At 36.8% G+C, this 19,958-nt stretch overlaps 1 protein-coding gene across 4 annotated transcripts in view; it reads right to left on the minus strand.

The window, feature by feature from the left end:
• The window catches only part of plcl2 (phospholipase C like 2), a 48,912-nt gene that overhangs the window by 26,808 nt on the left and 2,146 nt on the right, over nt 1–19,958 (minus strand). The gene's annotated exons all lie outside the window — the stretch shown is intronic.

The raw sequence follows: 19,958 nt of genomic DNA on the forward strand, positions 1-19,958 counted from the left end.
AGTTAATAGCAGCTTGTTATATTACTTTATTTTCTGCACAATAGACACTTGAAAACTACTACATTTTGAGGGTGTTGTTTAAATAGTAATGTGGCAACATACATTTTATGAAGTAGCCTCCAAATGAACCATTGGACTCTTTGGACAGATGTGACTAAAGTACAGATGTCTGGCTGTCATGTATTGTGTGATGTTAGGAGAAAACCAAAGATCAGTATATTGCATTAGAACAAACACTTCATACTAACAGTAAAGTGCAGTAGTGTAGGGGTAATGCTTTGGGCTTGTTTTTGCAGCCGCGGGACCTCGGCACTTCTTTCAAGGTGCAGCTCTGTTATATCACTTTCAAGAGTCGACTTTGATTTGGTTGATTTACATCTTTGCACGCCTGAATGCTTCCTGATTACCGAACAGGAAGCAGGAGATCAGGCGCGTTTGGCTCAGCTGGTGGACACATCTGTTCTCAACTCCAGTTTACTTTCACTTTCAGTTAATTTGTAAGACAACTGCTGTCAGTGAGCCAAACAGGTTTGTTAAATTAAACTGGTTTGTGTCTCCTGTCATCTATGCAGTTGTTTATTTTAGTGAATTTAAGCCGTTTTTACCTGTAAGCATATGCCCCTCTTATTGGTTATCTGCAGTCAAAACAGACTGTCTACTGGATAATCTTACAGTAGGGAGGATGTTTATGTGGATAAATATTTCAAACACTGCAATTTTGTTGCACAGATGAACAAAAAAGTCTAAATGACAAAACTGCAACAATTTAAGAAAGTCAAAATACTTTTTCATGATAAAATGAGCCTAAATGTTTGGAAGAGAGAGTTTTAAAAACACCAAATGCAACATATTGAGAACAAATTGTCCAAATCACAATCAGTAAGGCAACAGTTTCACCAGTCATTATGGATGCGTTTCTTATCAGTTTGGAAAATTATCGACTTTGGTAGAACACAGCGGCTTCAGTAGTGTGACTTTTGTAAAGCTACTGTTTTCACTTCGGTCCTCAATTTTTTTGATTTAATAATGAAATAGTTCCAATGTTTTTTTTTTTTCTTTTTTTTGTTTCATAAATTGTCATTATTCTCAAAAATAAAATGTTGTCTTTATAATCAAATTTTGACGTTTCATAAAACGGACCAGGAAAAAAAAAAAGCTAAGAAAAATGAACCCTGATACTCCATTACAGAAAACATATGACAAACTGACCACAAAAAGTATAAATAATACATTTTGAAGACCGCACTAATTTAACAGGATAGACTGGGGAAAAGAATAACTCTGGGGAAACATGTGAACTTGCTGAATAAGAACATAGGGTTGTAAAGCAGAAAAATCCAGCTCCGTGTGCAATTCTGCTCACTGTAATTAGGTTTAGGCAGCTCCTCCTGCTACCTCCTGCAACGAGTCTGCAGCTCGCTCACCACATTTTCAATTCTCTCAAGTTGGGCCTTGCACGTTACATTGTCCTGCCTGGTTTCCGTTTGTTCCTGCTGAATATTTTCTCTTTCGAACTCACAGCACCTACTCTGCAGGGTTGACTTAAGGTAGCTGTCGCTGCTTGTTATGGAGATACAACAGGGAATATCCCCCAGGAGAGCGTCGCCCACTCGAATCCAGCAGACGGATGTTGATAATGTTTTTTTTAACCGCATCAACACCATTTTACATTCTGGACTCTTAACACCTGTTTTGCACATTCTGACAATCCCATTTAGCCATAATGTGTGGGGCCTAATGGAGCTGGTTGATACCAAAGGAATCTATTATCCATGATGTCGGGATAAAAATAGCCTGTGCTGCTCTCCAGCAGAAACCCTTGATCTTATTGTCTTTGGGGAGCGCTCAGACCCTTCCAGATTCACATGTAATTAGAATCAGATGTTGACTCTTTATATACTGCAGGACTACGACTTCAATGTTTTCTTCCTTTAACCTTGCACACTTAAAAACTCTATCTGACAATGTTAACGATTATAAATTTGACTCGTCTGCTTACTGTTTCCCCTGTGATCTCTGTGCGCAGTCATTACTCAGCAGCTCCTGCCAGAGGCACACAGGGATCTGCTGCGCTGTGGTGCACTCTGCTTATACTTCTTTGTTAAACACCAATACAATTAACAGGGTTTTGACTGGAGGAGAGCGTAAACCAGCTTGGCTTAAAACAACCTTTTAGAAATGGTGGTAAAAGTCATGTTTTAATGTCTTTTTAATGTAGTCCTGGAGAACAAAGACTGAAAAAATGAAAACCACTGATGGGGAGTCAACAAATCTCTCTGTCTTTTAGACTTTCTGCAACTTCATTGTGCAGAGGAGCAGCTTAAATGTCAATGCATGACTGCAGATAATCCTCATCAACAGAGAAAAGGATGAGGAAGTTTTGTCTTCATGGCAACGCTGAGCTGTGGTCACAGAGTGTTATTTAAGGCATACTTCAGGATTTCCTTTAGCCAGTAAAAAAAAATCCAAACAATTGTGCATACACAGTTTTTTTTTTCTTTTTTTCTTTTGACTTAACGTTTGCATGAGTGGAAGAATACTTCTTATGTAACAGTCTCTTTTTGGTCGGGTGGTAGAAGGTGTTCTCTGCAGTTTTAGTCCTAAAATGGTGTTTAAAATACAAGATACGCTCAATCGGAAAAAAATATTATTAGCTTCACCAGATAGAAGTTTCACAGGGAACAGAGTCTTCCATCTAGACCAAATAGACCTTATCTATTCATCTCTTTACCACTAAATTACCTTCTGACAGAGCTATAAACAACTATTGAAGAGTTTAATATTTTACAGTGTCTTTACATGAGTTGTTTATGGGTTATAAGCATGTTATGAGTTCTATGAGGACAAGCTGAAAAAAGTATTTCATAACTGAAGAATTGCAGAACGAGTGAGAACATGTTTTGTCAGAGGTATCGATCAAACTCTGTGGTTACACACAGTCCACACAAAGAACACTTTGTATTATTTCAAATTGCGGGCAAAAATACATTCACTCATCCATCATTTCTGTAATAGAAGAGTACCTTATTCTTTGATGATGCAATAGTTAATAATTGCACTATGATTGAGATTTTGCTTGTCAAATATTTAGACTTTCTGCTGTTTCACAACAACACACACAAATTCTAGAATCTTGTATTTAATTTATGACTGAATAAATTATTTTGTCGTTTTTTTGCAGCCAAACCAAATGTCCTAATAAAGATCCAAACCATATCTGATTAAAAACATGTCAACACCAACTCAAAATCAATGCAAAAAGACAATGTGTAATGAAGAAGTGAGTAATCTGTCAGTATAAGTATCACTATTCATTCTTCCAGACAGCCACGTTTTTCCCCCACCAACCATTTTACCCAAATGGTAAAATGTGCTCTGATGCTATCAAATCTAATGAAATAGTGCTTAATCTGAAATGTAAATAGTTTTGTGTCTTTTTAATGACATCTCATTCAAAATGTGTAAATTCACATTTTGCACCAGCAAGGCTAACGTTAGCACGTTGCTCTGTTTTGATACGACTCAAAAATTTGCCTCAGAAATTTTTTTACAATAAAGTTTTGCTGCAACCAAAAATTATTATAAATTATAATTATAGATAACAAAAATGACATAGAATTATAGCTTTTACAAAAATGGGCAAAAATATTCATACCCAAATATAATGTTCTTTAAAGTATATTTAAAACCATCAGTAGAAGAAAAAATGATATTTGAGCAACAATATGATTTTTTTCATAATAAAAATCACACAATCAGTCTACCCAGGTTCTATTTTTAGTGCAATTATTCACTGTATGTTTGCTGGCTGACATGTACAGAGTGAGAGGAAGGGTAAGAAATGACTATACAAGATGAAGGAAATAAAAAAGTAGAAGTATTTCCAACTGCTGACGGATCCCAAAAGGGACTCTGAATCCCCTAATGGAGTGAAAATCACATTATTCTGGCTCAATGAGCAGTTATGAACAGATCACATGGGACCCATCACTCTTTGCTCTACTGTTCCAACTACGCCATCATCAACTGTAATGACCTGAATTACGCTGCACCATACATTAGCTTTTAAGTTCTGCTTTGACTGCTGATGGTAACGTAAATCAAAAGAAGCGATGTTACTAGAAATATGTAGTGCACAATAAATAAGGGTGAAGTGCGTGTGCTGCTGTCTGAATCATCTTCTAAAGCTGCTGTAGATGACAAAGGTGGCAATACATTTTCCTCTAGTACAAGTTGAAAAACAGGCCAAGGATATGAATAAGCTCACACGTCTCCCAAGATATTAACATTCAAATTCCACGTCTGCAGGTTTGGATGTTCACGTCTAAAGATGAAGGTTTGCTGCACATTTCTCATGTCAAACCTTTATCCTTTTCCAGACTCAAATCACAGAGCTCTAAATTCTAGCATGGAAGCAGCAAACGCAGCGAGGAAGGAAGGTTGGGAGAACAAACCAAAAGTCATATTGCAGAATAAAACACAGAAGAAAGAAGGAATGAAGTGAGAAAGCTAGGAAGGGAGGAACAAATGAAAGAAAAAAGAAAGGAAGCTGCAAACAAAAGATGAAAGGTCTGGTGCACAAATGGATGGATAAACAGACAGACTGACAGATTTCTGAGCATAGCTTTTACACCATCAGGTAGGGAATGAAGTCTGAAAATAAAATGATTATATTCTTCCATACCTGTAAAAACGTAAATCAAATGCAACGGCAAAGGCACTCTTAAAAGCTGGATAATCAAAACTTAAGGAAATGCTAAACAGCTTTAGAGTCTAAACAGTTTTATCTTGGAGAAAATGACTGCAACTCAAATGTCTTCTGATGTGAACCAAGGTTAAAATCCAAGATGTGGCTTCACACATGAGGTTACACACAGGTTACAAAAAAAGCCACTTCTGTCCCCAAAAAAGCCAAGAACCCAATGAAATCCTGCAGGATGTCCAAATGTAGTAAACAATAGACTGGTGTGAAAGTTATTTTCCCAGATGAATCTTTCTGTGGATTTGCTGCAGCCTTTTTAGAGAAGAAAAAAAAGCATCCAGATATCCTGCATTTAGGGTTTCTTCAAATCCAGGGCAGTCTGTTTCCTTTGCAGAAAAACACTGCTGTGGACAAAGATTTGGATCAATGTTTTGGTGGTCTGGATTTTCCCAGTGCTTGTCACATTGCACAAAAGATTTTTTTAAAAAAACACTGAAATGAACCTTTAATAGGGAAGCTTCACAGATCTTAAACCTAATGGGAGTCTGAAACCAGTTGTCAAAAAAGATGGAATAAACTTCAGTAGCTAGTAATACAAGAACTGGTCACAATTAATCAAAATCTGGGCCAAACAGTAATATCACTGGAACAATGGAAGCCATCCTTTTACATACAATTGATGGAAGACATATGAAACTTCTGACGGCATTTTTTTTCTTCATTGTACCATAGAAAAATTATATATAAATGCTGACTCCACAAAACTATGTCCCAGTGAATGTCTGACCCAGATTTGAAGAAAAGTTCCTAAACATTCACGAGTTTAAAGCAGATTTTCTGCCTTCATCACGTCTCGAGCTACAATGTCGGAAGCACATGAGCGCAGTGAGTCATACAGAAACCAACTTATGAAACCAAAGACGAACAAACGCACCAAAGGACGGTTGTGGTCAAACTGATGATGCGTGACATCACTAACTTACACTGTTGATACAGAATAACAAAATGCCACCAGGTTGTCAAGGCCAAAAGGGTTCGCTCCAACAAGAACCACAAGATTTAAATGATTGGCGATGTAGTGTTCAATGAAAGTAAATATGCCAGTTTCCTGTTAACACACAGTAATTAATAGTTTCAATATAACAAGTGAATCTCTATTCTATTCACTCCAACACTTAGAGAATGACGACTAAATCAGACTTCAGTCTGTGTTCAGTAAGTGAACTGATGACAATCTGAAAATGAATGACTGAACTGTTGACCTGGTGACTGATAGTCAATTTGTTTAACTTTTTAAAACTTCATGAATTTATTTTCCCTTTAACATCTTTTGAACTACTTGAAGCTACTGAGATGCATTTAATTTCTGTACTTCCAAAAAACCCTCTGCAATCTATTTGCTATGACCATAGTAATATGCACTACTCTGGCTTCCCTGTTTTTGGTTTTATCAGCATTATCTAAAATGTTTGATTTTGATATAGTATTAATAGCATGCATTTAAAATTCAATAATCCCCCAGGGGAAGTTTTCTGTCTGGCTGAAATGAACGTTGTGGGACTTTCTGGTTCCCCAGCTGAGGAGTCGGATCCCAGAGGAGTTTACACCTGGTACAAACCCAGCTGCTTCTCTGTGCCATTTCATAAAGATCGACTCATGTGAAAATATCATGAACTTCAGAAGACTTCAAATTGGGAAGAAAAAAAGAGCTAATTTCACCAATTTCTAAAATAAGACATTTTAAAAGCTATTAAGCCGATGCAGTTCGACAAACATCCACTGATCAGCGTTTTTAAAGTGAAGTATTGTGCTAATTTCATTTTTTACATTACGTTGTAATGTAAAAAATGGTCATGCAATGTGTGGTCACGCAATGTGCTGCTGATTTACAGTGGCGCAGTTGGTAGAGCTGTTGCCTTGCAGCAAGAAGGTTCTGGGTTCAATTCCCGGCCCCGGTCTTTCTGCATGGAGTTTGCATGTTCTCCCTGTGGTTTTCTCCGGGTACTCCGGTTTCCTCCCACAGTCCAAAAACATGACTGTCAGGTTAATTGGCCTCTCCAAATTGTCTCTAGGTGTGAGTGTGTGTGTGTGTGTGTGTGCATGGTTGTGTGTCCTGTGTGTCTCTGTGTTGCCCTGCGACAGACTGACGACCTGTCCAGGGTGAACCCCGCCTCTCACCCGGAACGTTAGCTGGAGATGGGCACCAGCACCCCTCCCGACCCCATTAAGGGACAAGGGTGCAAGAAAATGGATGGATGGATGGATGTAATGTAAAAAGTGGTCATGCAATGTGCTGCTGATTTACCCAGGCTTCGCCTTGGGGCTTCAGTCCACACCAGGACTCACCTATAGAGCACCCCTCCCTCATTAAGCTCCTTCAGACTAGCAGCAGCAATTAGCAAACACCTGGTGAAACTGTGTGTCTGATGAAACTTCAACACTCCTAGGAAGTGTTGTAAATGGGATCAACGGTTGGCACGAAGAAGCACTGTTGTGATGCTGTCCTGAAGGGGGAAGTGTCAGGAAGGGTAGGAGGTTCTTAAAGAGGCACAGGCCAATTTTAAAGCATGGGAAGTTAAGTTTATTTTTAAGTTTATACATATGCAGCATTTACATAACAGCTGGAGTAACTTAATTACTTAACTGTGCTTTAAAATGGTACCATGTGCCTGGAAAATACATAACACCCCCACTTTAACTACCCAGCAAAAACCTATTACTCTACTGTCTCTCTATTACAAAATCATCTTCAGTTTACCTTTTGTTTCTCCAGATTTTCCAAGTCTCAAGCTTTTAAATGTTAAAACAATGTTTATGTACCTGCTTCCAGGGAATAATTAAGAAAACTCAACTATGTCATAACCTTGTTTAAAATTCAATATTCATGGCCTTTAATCACAGTATTTACAAAGTACATGCCGATGTATGAGAGCAAATGTCATTTACTGTTTCTTTAATGTCTCCTCTGAGTTCACTGCAGTGTGAGCAGAGTTTAAACAATAGATCTCATTGAACAGCTCCAGCAGGCTGTTTAGTTATAAATACAGCTTCTGCAGCTTTGGCGCAACTTTACTTGGTGATGTCAAGGCAAGGACGTAGATGTGGATGCAAGCAAGAAACTGAAAACAAAAAGTATAATCACTATCTGTACCTTCTGCAGAAATAAGTTGCAAGGAAGAAACTCAACAATTACTCAACTAATACTTTAAGCTGAAAGCATTGACCAACCAGTACCAAGTTAGTGGGTGTTGCAACAATGATCCCAAACTTTGTGTCAAAACTGGGCTTGGATTTGTGTTTACATTAAGATTCTGGGCTGTGTTTAAAAGATAAATAAAACCAACCAGTTCAAATGAATCAATTATACCAACAAGAACAGTTGAATTAACTCAGATAATGCCAGAAGCTTGTTTGCTTGCTTAAAAAAAAGCCTAAATTGTAAACTTGTGTACCAAATTCTTGTTTTTTGAAGTTATTGCCACTGGACATTGCACAATAATCTCACTGTGGAAAAATATTGTTCAACTAAATATTTGAAAAAAGGACTTATACATTCTAATGTTAAGTGGACATAAACTGTACAAGAGTAAAATGTTCAATGTCACTACAGCCATAGATGCTTCTTTTGATTATTTTTATTACATGAAGCATCTTTCAGAGAGGGATCATTTGTTGATATAAGTGCATATTGACTTATTCGCCAGCATAAAAATACTTTAACACAGGGACAAGTATCTCTTCAGCCAGGAGTAAAATCTATACAACATTGAATATTTTTTAAGAGGTTAAAAGATGGTTTACAGCAGATGTATATTTCCCAGTGTGCTCTGCAATAAACGCTTTTAGGTTTTACTGCTGCTCAAATGTTAACAAAGAGAGCGGAAAGAACGGTCAGACCAGTGACTGGAATCGGTGCGGCTAAATATGTTAAGACATCCATGACGAGGACAAGCTGAACATCGAGTGAGTCAGAAAACTCACACTTCATTACCTGCCAGATACATGCAGTTTCTTTGTCAACACTGAGTCAATGCTGTATCAACTTGACTGATTCGTGCGCTGAGCCAGGTAGTTAGCCGGCTGCAGGGATATCAGCCAGAAATACAGAACTGAGACGAGAGAAAATTACCTGATCGATATAACTACAATCATTGAATGCTTCCTTTACGATTAGTAGACCGTTTATTGGAGGTAAAGCAGGTCTAGCTCAGTTGTTAACGTCAAAAAATGAATCTTCTTAAATGATGCTTGGCAACATCTCTAGTGTGTGTTTAATGTATTTTAAAAAGTAGTTGAACAGCAAGTGTCTGTGTGAAGTACTTGCCCAATACATTATTGGGCTAATTCTAGTTTAGATGAACATACAAACACTCAACTCACCACATTCTTGTCAACGGTAAAACTGTCAGAAGTTTTGAACCAGAAATCTTATTAAACCATCATTACTGGTGTGGCTGTATGTACCGTTTGAACTTTCACTCTGTTATTATTAGACTTTATGAGTTAAGTAATTGTTGAGATCCAGGGAAATCTCCATGTCATTGTATGAATCTTTCATACTGTAAACCAAACATTTTTTTATATTTCAACACATATCTTCAAAAGAAACGTATTGTAACCGTATGGGAGCTAAAAATGAATATGTTCTTAAGAACAATAACGCATCCAACATGTGTACCAACACTGCTCCTACATGCTGTCCAAACTGCTATGCAAAAAAGTTGCATAAAAGTTCAGGCTGTGATCCGTGCATGGGTAGCATCTTGTATTGATTATCCTTTTAAAAATATCCCATAGCAATTCTAGACCACGCAAATGCAGCTCATACACCGTCAGACCAAAATGTAGCTAAAAATACATTTTGCATCCATGAGACAAGCAAGACGGACATTATGACAACAGCCCTGACCTGACAACATAATTTGATGCATCGTGGTTAAGCCTGTGAAGTACTTGTTAGGACTCTCAGCACTGCTGGCCCACCATAATTAGCACATCATTTTCTCTTTTTAACAGGGTGATTCCACTGTTTTTATCTCCTGGCAGAACTGTGAAAAGGCGAGAAAAAAATGCAGACAAATAATCCGAGACATTCTATTTATTTGACAGGATGTGAAGTGAGACAGAAAGTGGGAAGCAAACTGTAACCGTTGGGTCATTATTGCTTCTGCCACCGGCCACCCACTTACAGGATGGTTACAATTCACCACTGACTGCACTGTTGTGTGGAAAATAAAGGTAGCCCACCCACAGGAGCCTCAGAATACGAAGCCGTTATGCAATTTAAAAACGTGGTGATCTACTTTTAACAGTGTAGCTCAATAATCCACTGTAATATTTGGAGCACCAGAAGATTTTTAATTAAATCAGTTGAGACTAACTAAAAATATCATTAATTATTTAAGTCAGCAAGACACTAATCCCATTTACAAGTAATTATGTTTACTTTCTAATAAAATATACACTAAAAGTAAAAGAGCTAAAAATATTAAACTGTTGGTGAGGAAGTACAGTGGCCGTCATAGATTATTAGTCCTCGACGCAGCAGTCAAGGGTTCGACCCCTGACATTTTTACAGTTGCTGCATATCTACCCGTTCTTTCTTTTTGCTTGTTTCCTGTCTGAATATTGTGAATGAAAGCTGCTGTAGTGTCCAACGCAAAGGTCAAAATCTGTTCATGTCAATTAAAATTGGTTTCAAAGAAAAATGGAAGGCAAATGTTTGAACATTTAAGCTAAATTTTTAACGCTGCTAGCATATGGCATCCTTTAGCATTTTGTTTTTTCTATTCCATCTGCCTCATATGGAAAATAAGTCCGATTTATGCACTTCTGGTTACTTTGTTGACTAAAGTATCACATTTTTTTATCTCTGGATGTTTTCACCATGTTAGCTGAGTTTAAAGCTTCCAGCAGGAACTCGGCTTGGCTGAGCTGCTGCAAGAAGAGGATTTTGAGGCAAATAATTTATTTTGATTATTTTGACAACCTTATGCAGGAGACACTAAAATGCGGCTGCACCATATCAAATATTGTTGAATACTGTGATGATAATCCGCTGGGGTTTTTTAATATAGCGTCTTTGCGAAGTATTTTCATCAACTCTGTCTGCATGTGGACAGAAAGTGCAAATGCAGCAGAAAAGGACATTGCTTTACACCACAAAACACAGGTACGGAACAATCAGTTCTTCCTAGCAGAGCTCTCTGCTCATCACTGAGGTCTGAGTCAGACCTTCATGTTGACTTGTACTCTCCAGCCTCCTCAGCTTCTCTCCATTCTGTTTCAAGATAAGCAACTGTAGGCCATTTAATCTGGGGAACTAAGCGGCAGATAAATGGATTGCTGTGCACAATGCAGTGGAAGCAGACTGCAATGTGCACAGCGATCCATGCAGAGAAGCCGTGGTTAAAGACTAAAGGAAAGAAATGGTGCAACATGACTATCAACACAGGAGGGAAAACAACATAAACCATTGTTTTTGTACATAAAAATGAGCCCTAATCAATATGGTTTGATTAAGATTTATTGGACAGAAAGTCATGTAACCTGCATGCTTATAAAGTAACTATCATTAATATAAAAGGATATGCAATGGTTACTTTCTAGGTGAAAACCGCTATTCTGAAAGGAAATCAAAACCCAAGCATCTTTTTAAAATCCTCATATCTGCCATCAGGTAGACCGTCTTCAGAATATGCATGTGCACACCCATAACGACGTTGTACAGCTACCAGGTACTGCAAACTACTACAGCCCAAATACTACGCGAGTGTCGTTGGTACTGTCCCAACCACATCCTCCCATCACTTCAGAGAAATAGTGTAACAAGAACTCGATGCTCTGATGGTGAGAACAACAGTGCTTTGTTACCACTGGTACCGAAGCTTTATAACCACCACCTCGCTGCCATTTAAACACTCGTAGCTGGTAGGAAAAAAAAACACAACCTGTTCTACATGCAGATGAAGGCATGATGAGCAGCAGCTTTCATTTACTGCAAATTGGTTAAATCTGTTTCCCACAAAATAAATTACCAAACAAATTGCTGCATCTTTAAAGAAGAAGGTGTTTTATGTGTTTTGCTTGATGATAAAATAAACTCTCCTTTGGACTTGGTTTTTGGAGGATCATTCATATTTGTTATGGATCACTTGACTTGATCCGTTTCCAATCATGACTAAGAGCTGTGCCTGACACTTTGGTAGCACAAGTTCCCTTTATGCTTAAGCAGATATTCATTTTAGCTTGAAGTGATCTCTGTGTCCTGACTCTGACTCAGTGAACATTTAACCCAACTGTGTGCTGCATTGCTAATCAAATGCCACAACTGTCACGTTTAAATGATTTGAGCGAGTTTCACTTCTTCCTTGCACCTCATCACGACGCCTTGCAGCGAGCCGCCTGGCATGACAGCAGAATCATTTAGGCCAATGAACATTTTCATAATGATTCCTCCTTTGGCACTGGGCCAGTATGCTAAACTGAACAAAGGATATTAGAGCCTAAAGCCACTGAAAAAAGTTTTAAATGTAAGAAGCCTTTTTCTCCCTTTTGACTTCATCAAAATGCCAACAGTCTTCGACAGGAAGAAGAAAAAGACACTTATTGTAATTAAGTGAACCTGTGCATCCTGACGGCAGACATCAGCAAAGTCCTTACTTAAAAAGTAAATATTTTCTTGAAATAAGTCTCAACTTGTTTTCTAGACACAGATGGCGATCTTATGAGACAACAATTACCTTGACCGAAACGTCAATACTCCCCAAATCAATACACAGGGAGAGGCTGGATTAATGTCCAACACCAACACTGTCAAGAATGCTAGTTTACAGAAAAGACAGATTGTCTATTGTAAGCAGGAAACACTCCTAATTTAACCACTCACATGTCCGCTAATGTTACTAGACAATAAAGTTCCTACATGAACTTAAAACCCTCGAAGACCTTTGTTTACAATATATATACACTGCTCGAAAAAATAAAGGGAACACTTAAACAACACAATATAACTCCAAGTAAATCAAACTTCTGTGAAATCAAACTGTCCACTTAGGAAGCAACACTGATTGACCCGACGAGGGTCCCTGTTGTCAATCAGTGTTGCTTCCTAAGTGGACAGTTTGATTTTACAGAAGTTTGATTTACTTGGAGTTATATTGTGTTGTTTAAGTGTTCCCTTTATTTTTTTGAGCAGTGTATATTCTGATCAATTACAGACAGACAATAGAGCCATTAGTATTTAAATCTTTGACACCAAATAGTAATTTAAAAAAAGGCTGAATAAAGTCTCGCATGCAAAAGTAAATCAAAAAGGAGAGGAATTTTGGTTTGGTTATGTTCACAGGCAATAAGAAAAAAATTCATATCCATAAAGTGAAAAGAAATTAACAAAGAAAGAAAGGTTGTTTGCTGAAATGGTTTGACCGATGAATAGCAGTTCAAAAGATTAACTTTTTTTTCTCTAAATAAAAAAACGAAAAGTGAAAGATCAGCTTTCTACATAAGTATTGCAAACCCTGAGATTTCATTCACATTTTCACACTCTGACCAAGACGTGTGCAGAAATCCCCCACCATGCTTTAATCCATGTAAAATAATTGTTTGTTCAATAGACAGCAGGCTTGAAATTGTCAAAACATGCAATGTTTATGATCAGACGCATGCATTTCAAAGAATACTCTTTCAATCAGTTATTTCATTGAGTTATCTCATTGTACTAATTCAGAGTTCACAAAGCTACGAAACTGCATCTCTGGAGACCTTGAATGGACAACAGTGAAACACACAGAACCAGCATCAAAGAAGAAGAAGCCCAATCACCATCAAAGCAAATCAGCTTGATTAAAATCCCAAAGATAGGTGGCCATGAGTTAAAGAAACACAAAGCAGAAACTTAATTTGGTTCAGAGATAGGAAACATCTGACCAATAAGTAAGAGCTCTTGTCCAGTTCTTTGATTTCACCAATTATGGTGCTTAACTTAAATTAATTTGTTAATTTTTCCTTTTCATTCCCCTTAATTAAATCAAGTATTTAGAACTCCGAATGAGTGAAAGCCACGTTTGAGTTTCAGAACTATGAAAAACAAAAACATAAATCAAACCTTAACTCAGAAAATAAAACCCTGAATGTTCATTCTCAGTTCCTTTTGGAATTGCCCTTTAACGGAGCGGCATTATGTCTACTGCACAAACATTTTACAGCACAATCCATTAGTATGGAAAATTAGTTAAAAGAAACAACAAAAAAACAAACATTTCCTGGGTAAATGTAGAAAGTGGCTCCATGTGTTTATTCTTTCACAATGGATGCTGAAGTAAAGCCTTTGAATGAGACGATCTGCACTAAAATATAGTGTAAACACACTGATAATAACAGAAGGCTCAAATAAAGATCAACAACAAAACACTAAATCCAGGTCCAGATTACCATCTGCTTAAAAGAAACAAACCTTTCTGACTTATACTCAGTGTGCCTGAGTGGAGCAAAGCTCAGACTTGAAGAGGGACGATAATGTAGCATGAAATCAATTAAGATCCAGTAAAATCTTTTACTCAGTCCCGCTCTGATCAATTTAAACTTTTTATCTGCTAAATATTAGTTTCTGTACACAAACTGAGGCAGAAAGAATCTTTTTGATTGAAGCTACTTTTACGGAAAGCAGCATGTTTACACTTTTATGCCAAAAGGTTTTCTGATAACTCAACCTAGGATGACGAACAATCTGCCCTTTCAACTTGATGGCTCTCCTGCTGTACAACATATAGTGACGCGTTTTACCAGGTATCCCTTCCAAACAGAAACGCAAGTACAATTTTAATCAACAGACACAAATAAACTCCATGCTAGAATTTATATCTTCTAAATATCCAACGTAACGTTTTAGTACCTGTCCAAAACCATCTTCTGTTTGAAGATTGTGGGATAATTATGGAGCAACATGGAAGTGGACTGTATGGATTCTTGTAGCCAAATCATCCACACATACTGTTGCACAAGTCATAATATTTAACATGAATACTACATTTATATTGATAAAGCAAGTAACATCATACTTGATAGTAGTTGCTGCTATTGTGTTCTTTCTTTGTTGTCCTTTCTCATAGAAAGTACCCCTGGTCACATGCTGCTGTGCTTTTCCCACTTTCTTGTCCTATTGACATCCAGCTCATCAAGGCTGCTTTTGAACTTGGCTCTGGTTCTTAAGGAGGTTTATTTTTGGCAAAGGATTTGTTTTGTTTTTCTCTACACGGTCACCGAATGCTTACTTAGAAAGGAAGTTGCATTGAATTAGAGATTAAATGCCACAAACTGGTTTCCTTTGACAGATACCTTTTTGATTGGCCTTGTATGGGTTTCTGAAAATGGCAAACTGTTTTGTAAATATAAAAAACTTACTGCTTGTGATTACACTGGTTTATAAATCGGACTGTATTGAAATGAATCTGGATTAGTCTGCTCCATAACAGACTTATTCTGCACCAGTTCACTGTGAACTGGTGCAATATAAAGTAAATTGGTCCATCCAAAGCCCACATTGCTCCCAGTAATCACTCTGAAAGCATCACTAGAAGAGTCCAGAAAAGTGTTTTAAATTAAGAAAACCATCGCCTCTTCTACATGAACCTTTCCTCCACTGCTCTTCATTCCTCTGACTGATGGCTACAGCAGCATTCACAGTGTGTGCATTAAAAATCTGCTGACTGTGGCAACACCAACATCTCTCAAAGGCTTTCAACATACTGTCAACTAATGCAATGCAAGGAAGTGTCAACATCTGCTTAAGCAATATTTCACATGTAATGAAAGAAACTGTAGAACAAAGTTTGGACTAAAAAGTATAACTTCAAGATAATTTCATTGTGATGTCCTAATTTACACATATCCCCCATGAACTAAATGTCTGTATGCTCGACAGCAGAGTCACGTCTTGGTCAGAGGTTTTCTGAGGTCAAGTTTTTGTTTTCTTCCCCAGCAGTGTCAGGCAGTCGGTCTGCAACACTGAATCATAAATGAGAGCAAGTCGACATTAATAACTGTATATGTAGCCATGCAAACCAACTTAATAAAACAATTGAATGAAAATGCCTAAATTAAATTTTCCCTAAATATGTACTGATGTGTGTGTGTGGGGGAGTGTGCGTGTGTGCGCGTGTGTGTGTGTATGTGTGTGTGTGTGTGTGTGTGTGTGTGTGTGTGTGTGTGTGCGTGTGTGTGTAGAACAAGATTTAAAATTCAAGCAAATGACTGAGAAAAGTATTTAAAAATATATATATTTTTGTTATCTTGTTCATTTTTTTGGCATTTAGCAAATGGTTTAATCTCAGACTGTAAGAAAATAAACATTATATGTTGTTTTGCCAGAACTTCTTCACTGGGTTGGCAATGAATCCATAAATGTTTGTTTTTGTTTTTAAATTTTAATTTAGTTTTCAAAAATAAACATAAACTAAAACCTAAAAATCATGGTACATTAATTATTCATTTAATTTTTTTAAATTTACAACCTCATCTTGCAATATATTTACATGGTATTTGAAATTCTTTAAATTTTTGTAACAAGCTTAAAATAATAAAAATACGCTGCTGGCTGCAGTCTCTTCTGCATTTTGTAAACATGCGTAAATTATGTTGTTACCACAAACTCATTAAAATTTTGTAATTGATTCAATACCCAGCAGTGCCTGACCATCGCCCAACTTGTTAGATACTCCAGTTTAGTTTTGCATATACAAATAGTCTCACATACACAACATCTTCTTGTTTTAGATGTCTGGATATGATCTTATCCTTTTGTTTTGAGAGGCCTGATTGTCTCCTCTGAAGTAATTTGATAGAAACCAGGATGCTGTGGCATGTAAACAGAGCACCCGCAGCTCCAAACAGTCTGCATTGGCTAAGAAATCACAGTCTGAGAAGATATCGAAGAAGTTATTGGAGATGATTGAGAATTTCATTAAAATCCTGGATATTTTAATAAATTAGATACAAGGCTTGTCACTTTTAATGTGAGCACCAAACTCCTGAGAAGGACTCTAGTAAAACTCTTGGAGAGAATAGGGCAGAACTCTTAGCTTATTTTTCTTATGTGAATATTTTGGCAATAATAGCCAAAAGATTTGTCAAATTAATTTAAAAAAACAGATGATACCACTTCCGTCAGAGCAGAAGTGTAGTAAATACATACAAAATGTTTTTCTTTGAAGGATCTAAGACTGTATGTACAATTTGGGACGTAATCTTCCAGGGCAGCAGAGGGCAGCACTGAGAATGTCTAGCATTCAATTAAAGTTAAACTTAACTGAAATACAACACTAAACAGACTTGAAATGCCTTTCTTCATCAAATTTAGAGTGTTTAGTGTAAAACTTGTGTCTAAAAATGGCAACATTGTGTTTTTGAATACTGTTCAGACAAAATGACAACGTCTGTAAGTTTAACATTGTTTGTGTGTCAAGACAGCGTAACCCACTGATTACTCTTCTTCTGCTGCGATTAATGACCTGTGGCTATAATATGTTCTCAACAAGACCTTCTGTTTAGGGAGTGGAGAAGCTTACTATGTAAATTTCTTGCACTTGCTATGAATACATAATTGCATTCTGAAAATAACTTGCCTTATACTTACAAGTGTAGTTAATGACAGAATACATGTCATATAGATCAAAACATCCTGTTTAGCTTTTCAACTTTATTCAACAGCGAAGCCACAATTAAAGACTAAGCTGAAGAAGCAAGCAGTGCAAAGTAGAAACCAAAACAAGTTCAAAATCAGCTGGAGGTAGAAAAGTAAAACTGAATGTGTATTACAGAAACTCTGATTTATGGAGATTAATGCACATGTTTAAAAAGGGTCTTCACCTGAAACACAGCCTGCTGCATCTCCTGCTCAGACTTGATGTGACAAATGTGACATTATTGTCACATAAGCTCATAAATGAGTTAACATGTTTATGTTTTTCACCGTACTGTGAGGTTATGAACTTTTATTGAGTCCTTATCTATTTAGTCACGGCTTAGATCGCTGTTCCATGATGCAACTTCAGTGAAAGTGATGTGTGTTGCATCATTAATCAAATAAAGTAACAAATCAATGAGAAAGTCTCGACATGCCCTAAATTACATTAGGTACTTTATCATCTCACTTATCTAAGCAGACTGTACTGTACATATCCCTGGATTTTATCAAGGAGGTTCAAACAGTATCCAGAAATAATACTTTGTTCAACCTCTTAATAAAACCTGAAACTTGCATTGGAAATATCAGAAACTATGACTGTGGTCATATCGTTGCGTTAAGGCAAACTTTCCACTTAACGCTGTGTGTGCATGCATGTGAAAAAGGGTTTTTTAAAACATTTTTCCACTTAATTGTTGGAAAATTGGGAAAAAAAAACACCATAAAGAGATGGCTCACAGAAGAGAGACACGTTCTCTTTCAGCTTTGAAATGAAACATTTGAAAGTTAGCAGAAGTTGGGTCTGTTTTTTCTGTCGCCAGTACATTTTCTTCCACACTTTTATTACAAAGTTCTACACTCTAGAATGATTGGACTCGTCTAATAGGATGTGGCAGAAAGCAGACTTTCTAAACCATTGTTTATTTTGTTTGTAAGACTTTATAAAAAATGGCCGTTTTTGTGGCTTATCTGCTTAAAACTAACAGATTTTTGAATCAGTTTTAGTTCATTTAGTAAAAGACCAAATCATGATTGGTAAAATGTTAAAAATCAAGAGTTGATTTGGTAAGCTAAAGACATACACATTAACGTAATAATAGAACATTTAAATAAAGAATTAGACTTTAATATTTTGAAAACTAGAAGATGGAAGAAAATTCTGGAAAAATAATTCATAACCATTTTTTTTTTTATTTCCATACTTATCCAAACTTTACTGGGATAAAGTAGTAATAGCTATGTCCGACATTAATAAATTCCCCACATAGCCTCATCTAATTTTCTTTAAAACTCAGAAATAAGATTTATTGCTAACACTTTATTTGAAGACTGACATGACAGTCATAAACATGAAGGAGTCTCCATGAATATTTATGATTGTTGTCATTAAGTAAATAATTACACATTTAATGCAAAGTTGACACTTTTAATGGACTTTTAATGCAACTTTGCATTAACTGCGATCATCATTTACCAAATTACACTTCATGACAACGGTCACAAACATTCATGAAAACTCCTTCATTTCCATGTCAGTCTTACGCACACCTCTTCAAATAAAGTGTTACCCACTGCTTCTGCTCAAATTTCATAGCATGTTAATTTTTACCACTATAACCATCTTATAAACATCTACTAAACGTAGTACTTGCACAATGGAATGTTTGGCTATCCTGCTCATCATACAGCAACACAACAAAATTACTTTAATTGGGCTCTGTTTGGGTAACTCTTGAGTAACTCTTAAGAGTGATGAGTGGCCCTCATGCATCATGACTGTTTTGGGTTGGTCACCACCAGACGTATTTCCAAACGGCAGAATTTGTCAGACTTGTTTTTTGCTTTTTGCTCTGTATCATATCCCTTTGTCAAGTCGCTCTACAATACTTTTCTTCCCTTACAGTTTATATTGGTTACAGGTTTGTGACAACCTCCCAAAATCCAGAGCGAATATTGGTGGGATGACTTTAAACTCCCATTCTGTGTCGATACTTTATGGTTAATAGTGAGGAATAAAGACCAAATCATGATCAAGGAACAGAAAAGTTGAATCTAGAAAAGACTTTAGATATCTCGGCAAAACTGATCCTTTTGCAAATAAACTGAGATTGATGACGCGCAAATCTCGTCTAGTAAGAAGTTGAAGATTAAAAGCTAACAATTATGACGTTACTCAGTGAAAATGCTTCCCTCTGAAACCACACTCCAAACTTTGACATGTTACATCTATAAATCATGTATAAACTCACATCACTTGTATAATTTTTTAAAAGACAGTTAAACATCACAAATTTTAACCGGGACAGTTTTAAAAGATCAGCCTGCTAGACTGACTCCTTTTATCACTTTGTAAAACTGAACTGAAAAACTTTGCAGACAATAGAAATGTAAATCGACAAAGCATTCAATTGATTGATCCTTTCATTATATATCTGGCTGTTGTGGACTGTTTTGATCAGCCTCTTCTGTGACTGGTCCTCCTATTTCATTTCTTTTCAGCATGAGCATTCATATATAAAGTTGGCAATTCTGGACTGGACTTAAATTGATAATCAGCTTCTTGTTACTACTTAA

The sequence above is a fragment of the Poecilia reticulata genome, chromosome 16 (assembly GCF_904066995.2).
Source record: "Poecilia reticulata chromosome 16, P_reticulata-male-v2, whole genome shotgun sequence".
Taxonomy (NCBI): Eukaryota; Metazoa; Chordata; class Actinopteri; order Cyprinodontiformes; family Poeciliidae; genus Poecilia; species Poecilia reticulata.